The sequence below is a fragment of the Ceratosolen solmsi genome, unplaced genomic scaffold (assembly GCF_000503995.2).
Source record: "Ceratosolen solmsi marchali unplaced genomic scaffold, CerSol_1.0 scaffold93, whole genome shotgun sequence".
NCBI lineage: Eukaryota > Metazoa > Arthropoda > Insecta > Hymenoptera > Agaonidae > Ceratosolen > Ceratosolen solmsi.
This window is the reverse complement of record NW_011948453.1, coordinates 645,164-657,844: the sequence shown is the minus strand read 5'-3', so window position 1 is coordinate 657,844 and position 12,681 is coordinate 645,164.

The window sequence follows — 12,681 nt, the reverse complement described above, 5'->3', positions numbered from 1 at the left end:
GCCGATGTGAACAATTTAATTCTGTTACTAATATTGAAAGTAACTCTTATCCTTGCTTAATATTTTAATTTTTTCATACTGGCGTTGAATGATATTACTTTTACTTGCCTGCATTAGTAAATGTACACATTATCAAAATAGAAATCAGAGCATGTTTATGAAGAACTATTTTATCAATCTATTTTATATTTATTATTTAAATTTAACTTGTTGACATAAGTAATATAATTAAGTATTTTAACTATTATTCTAGTTTAAGAGCTGTTTGTAATCAGTTTAATGCGATGGAATCTACACTAATTCAGTTAATTTTCTTATTAATATTAAGCAGTTGTATGATTATTAAAAGAATATATTAATTACGTAGTTTCTTCTATTTTTAATAAATTCAATTCCAAATTTTAGTAATCTAATTATGTCTGGGATCAGACTAAAAACCTCCTTATGATGGTGGGTGGAGGCTTGCTGGCAAGTGGAAGGGGTAATGCAATTATTCAATACTGTTCTTTCTGTTTGTAGTCGTTACTTTTATTAATGTAATAAGTAATGAGTAGTTAATAATCTATTAATTATTAGAATGAGTGTATAATATAGTGAATATTATTAGTGTTTCTTCAGTAGTGTGGTGACGATGAGTCTGAGGGTGTGTTCTTGATGGCCTGAAGCGTGATTCCCCTTCTTCTTGGGTTTAGTAGCGTAGTGGGGAACTCGTGGTGGTAGGGGAAGCAAGTTAGTGCCGTCTTGGCAGCCGGCGAAGGGTGAGCTGTAGTGTACGAAGTGGTGGGAGAACGTTCGTGTGACGTCACAGCTTTTGTCCGTGAGCTCCAAGGTGTGGTGATGTTGGTGCACGTTCGTGTGCTCGATGCGAGTTAACTCGCGGTGTACAGGTAAAGGTAAGACTAGCGTCGACGTTACTTACATGCGGGCGTAAATCGCGGTGTAAGGTAATATGCAAGAACGAGAGTCGGCGTTACTTGCACTCAGTGGCGAGAACTGTGTGATGAGGTAGCAGCAACCGCGTGGCGAGGTAATATGCAAGAACAAGAGTCGACGTTACTTGCACACAGTGGCGGGAACTGTGTGATGAGCAGAGTGGCAGGAACCGCGTGATGAGATAGTAAGAATGAGCGTCTGGTCGCATCTTACTTGAGTTGGCAGGAACCGATGCGGTCGTAAACCGCGAATGTAGAGTAGTGGCGGTCCTGTCTTGACGGGTGCTTGATAACTAGAAGAAGTAGTAAGGAACGAGCATCTGCGTTGCTTACGGAGGTGTGGGTGCCAGTATAGTTGTGGCATCGCTATTAGTTTCTTAGGTTGCTTGATGCTTGCCATGGCCTCCCAATAGCGATTGCAAGGTAGGATAGCGATCCCGCTGTGAAGAGTGCATGATTGATACTAGCAGGGCAATCGCGACACGTGCAGCTTCCTTCACATTCTCGTACGAACTGGATGCGCCGATGGCGCATCGGTGGCTGTTACTATGCCGCTATTTGTCGTGGCGGCAATAGGGCATAGCTTTTTCGGAGTTCATTTGTTAATATTTCTCGGAATTATAGTCGTATGTTCGAGTTTTTCCGTTAGAAGCATTCGTCGAGTCCGTTGGCCAATGTTTACCAAAGAATTCTTCGCGCACTCATACCTCTCCCACTTTGTATTCCGCTTAAAACTGTTGTAATCCGTAACAAATCATCTTTTAGTAGTTTTTCAATATTTATGAAAACAGTTTATAAATTTCTTGTAGTTTCTCAGTTTATAAATATTTCTTGTATATTTCTTTTGTATTCAGTCTTGTTTAGTCTTGTGTATTTCTTCTGCGATAAACATAATAGAAATATAACAATTTCACTAATAATGAAAAAATGTATACCTAGTAAACATTAACATATGTTAAATTTAAATAGCAGGACTTTCTAATATTTTTATGTTAACAATATTTACAGTATTTAATGTCCAAAATATTCAAACAGTACATACTCATGTATAACTCATAAGTTTTGTAGTTTTATATTCATTATTTTTTCATGTCCTGATATCCTGGTTTCCATAAATTCGATTAATAATATGAAATTTCGTTATACAAAAGTTATCAAACGAGTGATAAAAATATTCTATGTAACCATCGAATACATTCCATAAATTGTAATGAATAAGAAGAAATGACACGAGCTTGTCTGATCGTGATTGGTCGTTTAGTATATTCTATACGTTCCCGTAGCACAGAAGTAGAAATAACCAGTAGTGGTCAGCCTCTTTATTATTATTATAACGTCATGATTCTGACATTACTTTTTATGCTACTTAATATTAGATTATTTAAGGATTTTATTTTAGATATTGACATTAAATATGGAGTTATCGAACATAATTTTAAAAAACAAAACAATAAATCACTATGTATTACGAGCGCGAATTATAAACACGTATTTTGAATTGTATGTGATTAACTCTTGTATTTTGAGTTAAAAACCGAACATAGGGACAGTCAGAAATATATGAAGGAACAGAATCCTACAAAACAAAATTAATTTGAATAGAATAGGATGTAGTGGGTGTTTTATAAATGATCGTGTCTATTGCGAATTATCATTTCCACTTTTTTTTTTTAAATTCTATTATTTCAATATATTAATCATAATACATATTATAGCTGCAACATATCGTTCATCAATATTAGACATTTTTTTTAAGGAAAACTTTAATTTAAATATTATTGTTTATTATACGTATAATCTTATAAAATTTATTATGATTTTGAACATATGAAATAATCTAATTTTTTAAATATTTGATTATTATATAACTATACAGAGCGCAGATATTAATTATAAAATTATTATGTCGTTTCTTAATTAAATATATGTTTAACTAAAAAAATTTACTAAATATTAATTCTCAATTTATATAAAATTGATTTGTTACACGGCATATTTTATGAAACATAACATAAATTTTATTAATTTTATTGTAAAATATTAATAAATTATTATTAATAATAAATTATTATAAATGTATTTATTAAATCAAATTATTATAATGAAATTTATTGTACGTTCCCGCTATAAAATTGTTTTGATTATGATTACGTACAGAAGCATTAGAAATAAACAAAAACAGACGTTAGATTGCATTACATGATGTGCACATAACTTTTTATATAATTCCATCATTATATTTGTCAGATTCGTAATTATTTGTTAATAATATGTATTTACAAAATATAAGGTTAAAATAATATAGAAGTTTTAACCAATTGAATATAGAAGTATAAAAGTTTATCATCATTATTAGAGAATTCAAGATTTTAGATCAAATTTATTTCAGTCATATCCTAGTTACAAAAGCTTTGCAAGAATATAAAGATATATAATCAGCACGATTTTTGAATAAAAAAAAAAAGAAATTATACAAAATTGTATTTTGTAGTTAAGTGTATAAATTAATTAAATTTCATATATCTACCAATTATGATAGTTTTATTTCTCAATTATGATAAACAGCAAGTTTCCATAATTATGCATAATATATTAAAAAAAAATTATATATATATATATATATATATATATATATATATATATATATATATTAGAATAATATATAAATGCAAGCATATATTTATTTGTTATTATTGTTACATGATATTTAAACAATTCCGAATACAAAAAAAAGTAATGAATCTGCATATTATTCTAATATATAAAATTTGTAGTAGTACAGATGTATTCCAAAATTATGTTTGTTCTCGAGGTATTTTTATTTGTACTGATCTGTCTATTATTTAGTTTTGTATACACATATTTTTATAATAATAGTCAATTTATGAAGTTCCTATCTTAATAAATTTCAAATAAATTGAAAAACAATTTTACAAAATTTGTGTATAATTAAATACGATATATATTTTTTGATATTATGTATTCATATTTATCTGTATAAGCCAGCAGTCTATATATGGGGTATTTATACTATGTAAATATTCATAAATAAACAAGTTTATATTATATTTACTATTAAGTATGCAAGCAAGAATTTTATATGAATAATTCTTTTCACTACTAATATATCTTTATGATTTGCTACTAATATCTGTATGATTTCATAAAAAAATAATTACAGATTAGATCTGCTAATAATACAATGAAGAATTCAAAGAATAGCAGGCCACAATAAATCATTTGAACATATACTAGTCTCTCAATACAAAATGATGTACTTTGTACCTATTAATATAGTCAGAAAAAAGTCAAAAAAAGAGATGAAAAAGAGGAAAAAGCAAAATACTTATACTAGTTATACGGTTCCAGAGTATGCAGAACAAGAGAACTATTACGTTATCGACAACTGTGCAGTATCCACTGTAGCTGATAAATTTATTTATGATTTTGCTTATGAATTAATTTAATTATACTTTATCTACATATAAGTAACTTTAACAATTTTTATAAACAAGAAATTTAAAGAAACATACGTGAAAAGTAAAATATAAAATAATTAAATGTATATGATTTTAATATAATCAAAATATTTCCTTAAATAAAATGTTTATGTAGGCAAAATTTGCTTGTTTATAAGTTGTAAAATAAAAATATAAAATATTAGAAATTTTTAAAAATATCATAAAATAAATAAAACAGATTTTATAAAATTAATTACACATTCTATAGAGTAATGGTGTCCCATTTATTTAATGTACTGTACATTAAGCAAGTTCTTTTAATAATAAATAATTTTTAATAAATAAAGTATATTACTGCATATTCAGGCACAATATTTTGATTCAATCTTTATTTATAAAAATAGTTTTTCCCCCCTTTCTTTCTCTGTCACACACTCTTATGTTGAATAATTTACATAAAGATAATTTTAGTATTTTAAATATTTTTAAATAGTTTATGAAAGAAGAAAATTTATTAATAAACGATATAATATAATAAATGTTGTAATTGTCTATAAATCACAATTAATGAAAAGCATAATTTAAAAATTAAAATAATTTATTTAATTTAAGTTATTATTTTTTATATAGTCAAATTAAAAGTAAGGCTTTTTAATTTGAGTTCTAATGAAGATATATTAAATATTTTTATAATTAGGAAATTACATTAAGTACTATAGACACTAATTTCTTTATTATTCATTTGATACAAATATTTAATTTTGAAGTTCAATCAACAATATTTGAAATGTCAAATTTATTATATTACATTCAGTTTTTAAATTTTTGTTATATTTTAAAAATATAATATATATACAAAATAAATTATTTTTAATAACAGTTTCGGGAAAGATAAGATTCAAAGAATTACAAGGTCGTTGCATCATTTACAATATAAAATACCAATTTATTTGAAGATAGAAAGAAGGAACAGAAAAAAGGTCAATAGATAAAAAGTAGATATCACGACTATCAAGAAAAACAAATAACTAATGACATTAGAGAAACAGAAACGTGGTTTGAATTATAAAATAGAAAGAATAGAAAGAGCCAGTGAGATATCAAAATGCAAGAGAGTTTTTGGCGCTAGCGAAAAAATACTATATTGCAGTTGACCTTCTTCATAATGGCGTTTAGTTTATCATTTTCTGAATATTATAACAACATTATATGTATGCATAAAATAAAAAATTTTTTCAAAAAATATTCTTATTTAAAGAACCTTTTTAATATATAAGGTGCTTTATAAATATTAAATTCATTTACACATTCTAAACGAAACTAGAAATACAATGGTCTATAAATAACTTTCCAATTTAAAGAAATTTTACTTATAGGAAATTTAAGTTGAACATATAGTTACGAAAATAATTATTTAACAAATATAACTTGAATGTTAATCATTCTTTTTACATTCATATTAATAAACTAATATTTATAATTTTATTCGTAAAATACTAAAAACAGTCGTAACATTCATGATTATCATTTTAACTGATAAGAAACATCCAAATAATAAAATTTAATTTATTGAAAATTGTGTCAAATAACTTATTTCTACACTTATTATTTAAATAAAAAATTAATAATGTTATGGAACTACAAATATTTTAAATAATTAATTTATTATATGTTTTATGTATTATATCTATTTTTCGAATTGTTATATATTAGGAATTACTTCAATTTTGTTTAGGTAATATTCTCTTTTTAATACATTATTCATCTGAATTAATATTTTATGTTATATACTTACTTAATATGATTAATTATTAATTTAATAAGTGCTTCTATTTTATTTGTTAAAAAATTTTCAATCAATTCAAGTAATTTTTATTTGATAATGATTATATTTATAAATATTTTTATTTATGTTTAAATCATATAACATTTGTATAAATATTTCCAAACCAATTTTGAATTATAATATTTTGTAAGTAAATTTTACATTAATCCTTTTCTCCATTTTTTTACATGATATAATTCGTTTAAGAAAAATATAGGCACATATTTCAAATTCATTTATTATTGAAGTTTAATATAAGTGCAACATTCAAATTAATTTTTAACCAATATATAGAAATATATATGTTATATATTTCATATAGAAATATATATTTATACAATATATAGTTAAAAATGATTAATCCATATCATTTTGAATTGTTCTTAATCATATTTTAATTGAATTGAGGAACTGGATTAAAAACCAATTTTAATAAAAGCTATTATTTTATAATAGAATTAGAAAATAAGTAATATAAAATTATAAAATAATAATTTTTATATAAAGGCAAAATAAAAATATTAATAAATAATAGATACAGAGGCCATTTTAATTATTAATTTTATAATACTTACAATTTAATTTCAAAAATTTTATTTTATACTAAATATGATCAATATATATATATATATATGAAAGAAAATTTTTAATTCATATTATATACATGTTATACATCTTCAAAGAAATAATTACTCAAATTAATAAACTATTGATTTAAAATATGATTATGTATAGAATAAAATGTACAATTTAAATTTCTAAACAATTTAAGCATATTTTTAGAAACTATCGGTTTATTTTAAAACAACCTTTTGATTATTAAGTTATTCATTTATTTCAATATTCATAGTTCTTAATAGTGATAATAACTTTTGATGATGAAAATAGTTTTTCATGATTATAAATTTTGATGATTGCATAAATAAAAGATATAGCAGATAGCATTTCTCTGTCTTTTCTCTCCCGTTTTTGCCTTACGTATACCCTATCTTTTATTCAAACTCAATCAGATTAGTGAAAGAACTGAAACATTGTCGTTGTCTTCAAGGTGAATTGACTTAATTTATTAAAATTATTATTCTATCCTACAATTTAACTTTATTTTCTATATCAGTCATTATCCCAATCAGTCTTACATCTTAACTCGGAAAGGATATAAAAAATCATAATCAAATTATGACTTTATTTTAAGTCACAAAAAGAAGTCTTTAATCTAAAATTTAATATTAAACTTAAATTTCTAATATTATTTAAAATCGTTTAATATTTTAAATTAAATTTATGATTAGTTATATATATATATATATATATTATTAGCTATATAATTCATTATTAATTATTTAATGTAGTAAATTAAAAACAAAAATTTCTATTTAAAATTATCAACAACTTATAAATCATATATGAAATATTATTACAATTAAAAATATAATATATACCAGTTGAACATAAAATCAATATATATAGCTGTTTTATTCGAATACACCTAGGATTAACTTTATAAGCATTTATTATTTAAATTTGCATATACAAAAAATTTGTATATAGTTAACACATATTATTAAGAATATTAATATTCAAAATTATATTTTAAAAACAAGCCATACAGGCAAATTTTTATTATTATTTTACCAACAGCATATATCTTAAAAAGAAATTTAAAATAATAAAAAATACGCATTAAAATGAAAAAGAAATAGCAAATGAGGAATTAACGTAAAAAATAAGAATAAAATATCAAACAAAAAAAAACAGAAAAAGAATAAAACGCGAGGAAATAATAAGTAGAAAAGGAAGAACAAAGAAAGAAAAAAAGAGAGAACAATCGTAAACAAGGTATGCATTCAAAGGTGGTTGGACTGACTGTTCTGTACGCCTTTGGCGAAAGGCTCTTGTGTATTCTCTTAAGTACTGAATTGAAATGTACGATTATAATATAAATGCGATTTGCATTGTTGTTCATGAGGTATTGCAAGTTACATGTTATCTGTAAAGCAACGAATTTCTGAAAATGCAATGAGAAATCGTATGAGATTTTTTGAATACTTATAAAGATAATCAATCGATTCTTTGTATATATTATAATAACAAAAATGGGCGTAATTGCAATAACTTCGTGTGCAACATAATTTTTTACACAATCCATTATATTCTATAACCTTTAATTTAATTTAATTTTTCTTGTTATAACTTGGATGTGAACTTATATATATGTGAATTCTATATAATATAATTTTTTTATAATAATACATGTACGTCTTATTTATATTAAATTGAACATAGGTATATGCAGTATTTTCATAAATAAAAGTTTCTATTGATATTGTACTAATATTTTATTGGTTTGTATGAAATATTTTTCTAGTATGTTAGATATAGTTTTACAAATATTACTAATATTTTAATAATACGTAATTCCTTTTTTAAGATTAGAGTTATTTAACATAAAATATTCGAGTCATTATGAAGAATGTATATGGTGAAATTTTTAAAATTAAGGAATGATATAAATGTTACATACTTTTGCTCCTACCCATGTTCGTAAAATTATTAGAAAAAAATTTCGAAGGATTACTGTACCATTTTAATGTTGTTTTCTATGTTGTTTCATACTTAACTACGCACTTTTATAAAAATCTCAAATATATTATATTAAGATATATAATTTCTATATATAGCATTATATGTAAAATATGTAATATTACCTATTATTATTAAATATATAATATTACAGTATAATACAGTATTATGTAAAATATGATATATTTGAATTAATCCAATAAATGCTTGTCTAATCATACATTCTTCAATTAAGAAATCTAAAAGTTCATAGATTTTGTTTACGGTTATTGAAATCTATTTATTCTTTTAAAATTTTGAAATTATTACTTTTAATTTTAATAAATGTATTAATTTTAATAAATATATTTGCATAAAATTTTTTAATTTTCCATTCTTTTAACTATGTTGATTAATTTCTATGTTATGAATTAATTAGTTGGTATTACTTCTATAAAAATAATTTTTTTTATAAATGAAAGTTCTATTAATTTTTAAATTGATTTATGTACCCATAATAAGTATAAAAATAGATTCTATTTAATACTCTATAATTATTTATATCCGTCAATAGTTTCTTTTTATGCTCAATGTTCGTATTATAATATATATAGCATTGTACTAGATGTATATATTATATTACATATTCTATAATCAATGTTAATATAATAATGTGTATTATAATAATTGCTTTGAGTACTAAACGAAATTATTTACAGATAGATAAATAATTTATAGATTTTCAAATAACTGTAAATACAAAATTGAATATATGTATTAGTATGAATGATTATCAGATGTATATAAATTAAATAAATAATTAATAGAATTTAGAAAAATATATACAAAAATTAACACGTCTTGTAAATTCTGAGAAACTTCTTGGAAATGTATTTATTCAATTGTATATTGTTATATTATATTCATACGATAAGACATTTTAATTTGCTACATACTATATATTTGTGTATGTATATGACAGACTGTCTGCTGGCTATGAGTCTACTTACTATGAGAAATAAAATTAATTAATTTAATATTTATAATTTTATTTTCGATTTTTTCTTTTTTATATCATTTCTTTATAATTTTTTATATAATATCTTACAATTTGCAACTTAATATATCTTTCAGTAAATATCATTTAATACTATAGTTTACCGTTTCTTGGATAAAAGGAGCTCATCGTAATTTTAAGTTGTGTAGCCGCAACTCAAACAGCGTCACACCAATACCAGCCTGTCGGCGATCAGACTAAAAACCTCCTTTAGATGTTGAGTGGAGGTGTTGCTGGCAAGTGGAAGGAACAATGCAATTATTCAAGACTACTTATAATGCTTATTGTTGTTCTTTTTATAAAAAATAATAATATAATAAATAATTAATAATTATGAAGTATGTAAATAATTGTATGATAGATTAAATATATAAAGTTTCCTTTATATTGTTCTGTGTTGATGAATGTATTTCCTTTTTGTTGTATAATGAGTAAATGCTATCTTAGCATACTTTAAATTGTTTATGTTTGTGTTATACTTTCGTGCTGCGCCTATGTGTACGTCGGTCTTATCTGTGAGATGATGTTTTAATAGTAGTATACTTGATGCCGCGCCTATGATAGGTCGGTCTTATCTGTGAGATGCTTCAATATAATTTTTGTTTTCACTGTTGTTTTATCTTAGCACTAATACGTTATTAATTTAATTTTAGTTTAATGAATTTTAGAATATAATGTTACTATTTCTTTCTTAGATTATTACTTAATTGATTATTACGTATGTATACCGTTAAACTGTGGTCACTGTAGAGAAAGCTTGATGATGTATAGTGAGTTTGTTATAATGACTGTGTAATTGTTACTAGACTGAGGCAAACTGAACTGCTGCGTGTGAAGCGCAGCCCTTAAATATTATCGCACTATTCCTTAAATGCCGGTGTTTGTTGCCATGGCGATATTGGTTGTGACGTCAACAGGGCAAAGCCTGGAACGTTCTTTGCTGATGTTTTGTTTAAATAACTGAATTGCGCGTTCATACTTCTCCCACTTTCGACTTTCAGCTTTTTAATGCGTAACAGCCGTTGTAGTATTATCTATTAATTATGTATTATCTTACTATTAACCTTATCATAATCTATTGTCAATAATTATTTTATTTTTTCTTGGATAATTTCTCTAAAATTATCATGCAAAACTTAGTATTATTATCAGCATACATATTGTTATAGTTGTACAAAAACACAAATTTCATAAAAACATAATCAAATTTCATAAAAACATAGTAAAATTTCATAAAAGCATAATAAAATTACGTAAATACATAATAAAATTTCATTTTTTCAATCTTTTAAAATTTATAATTTCAATTTTTTTTAATTTTTAGTTTGTTTAATATCTTTGTACACTCAGCAGCTGTAATTTTCTGTTCCAAGTGTAATCGTAATTATATATTTTCAGTTATTTTGTTATATTGTATATAAAAAATTAACCTGTATTTGGCTTGTGTCGTAGAAACTTTAAAGATTTTAGATAATTTCTTCATATATAGGATAATAAGTTAAATTCCTAATGACGCTTTTAATATTTTTGTTTGTATAACGTTTTGATAAAAATTAGCATGGTTTCTATTTTTAATCTATTTATCAATTATTTCAATTATATAGATTGTATAGATTATATAGATTGTACAGATTGTACAGATTATAAGATTATAAGTTGATACAAATCATAAGATTATAGAATTCACTCATATATTATCATAGGTATTAATGGTTTATAGATACAATAACTTTATAAAATATTTATATTTATATTTTATAATAAAAACAATATTTATTCAAATATTTTGTAAAATATTGAACATATATTACAGTTCTTCGTATTCTTTAATAAATTCTATTCATTAATAAAAATAATTAAAATTTAAAAATTTCATAATATGAAATAAAAGGAAAGGAAATAATGAAATTAATAAATACAAGAAACTGATAAAGAAAAAGGTTGAAGTATATTAACTGATGTGAAATCTGTGAACATTTCTTTTATAATTTCGTGATAAATATGATAAAGGGTACAATAAAACATATCCTGTTGATGATTGATACTTTCAGCTGAAAATTATTTCCGACTATGGAATCTGATTAGCAGATTATTTTTATTATCTCGTCAAAGAAGGTAAAAACAAATGTTAACTTTTTAATATTAAAATGGATAATTAATTTTTCTATTAAAAACAATTATGATCGTGTATGGAAAATTTCACATCACGATCAACAGTATCATTAATCTCAACCAATTATGCAATATTACTATCACATTATATATAATAATAGGATTTAAATCGTCAAATTATTAAAATGGTGCATTCAATAAGATTGTGTTAAAAATGGCTATTTCATAACGTCGATTCATTATGATTAGCATCTCAGTTATGTCATCTCATCATGAATAAGAACACTTTTTTCGAGAATTATAATTGCATTAAAATATAGGATTTACATTAAAATATATCACCAACGTTTCAAAAAATCAGATTAATAGTCATTTAGACATTTTGATATTTTTGTTAAGCTTTTATAAATTTAAACAAGAACAGCCTTTTATTTAGTTTTTTATATTCACATTTTTTGTTCTATATCTACAAATGTTTGAATTAGGGCAGAATAAAATGAATGTATACAATAAAAGACTGAAATAATTTACTTTATCTGATTTATATAAGAATTTATGTTATCATTACTGCATTCTGTATTGCGTTGAAAATATGTAAACTAATGTTATTTCTATTTCAATAACTAATTAAAATTATATCTTTTTTACAAAAATTAACTATGCGAATCGTGTTGAATTATAAATGTACTTCAAAAGTAAATATTCAATTTTTGTTAATAGTAGAGTGTAAACAAA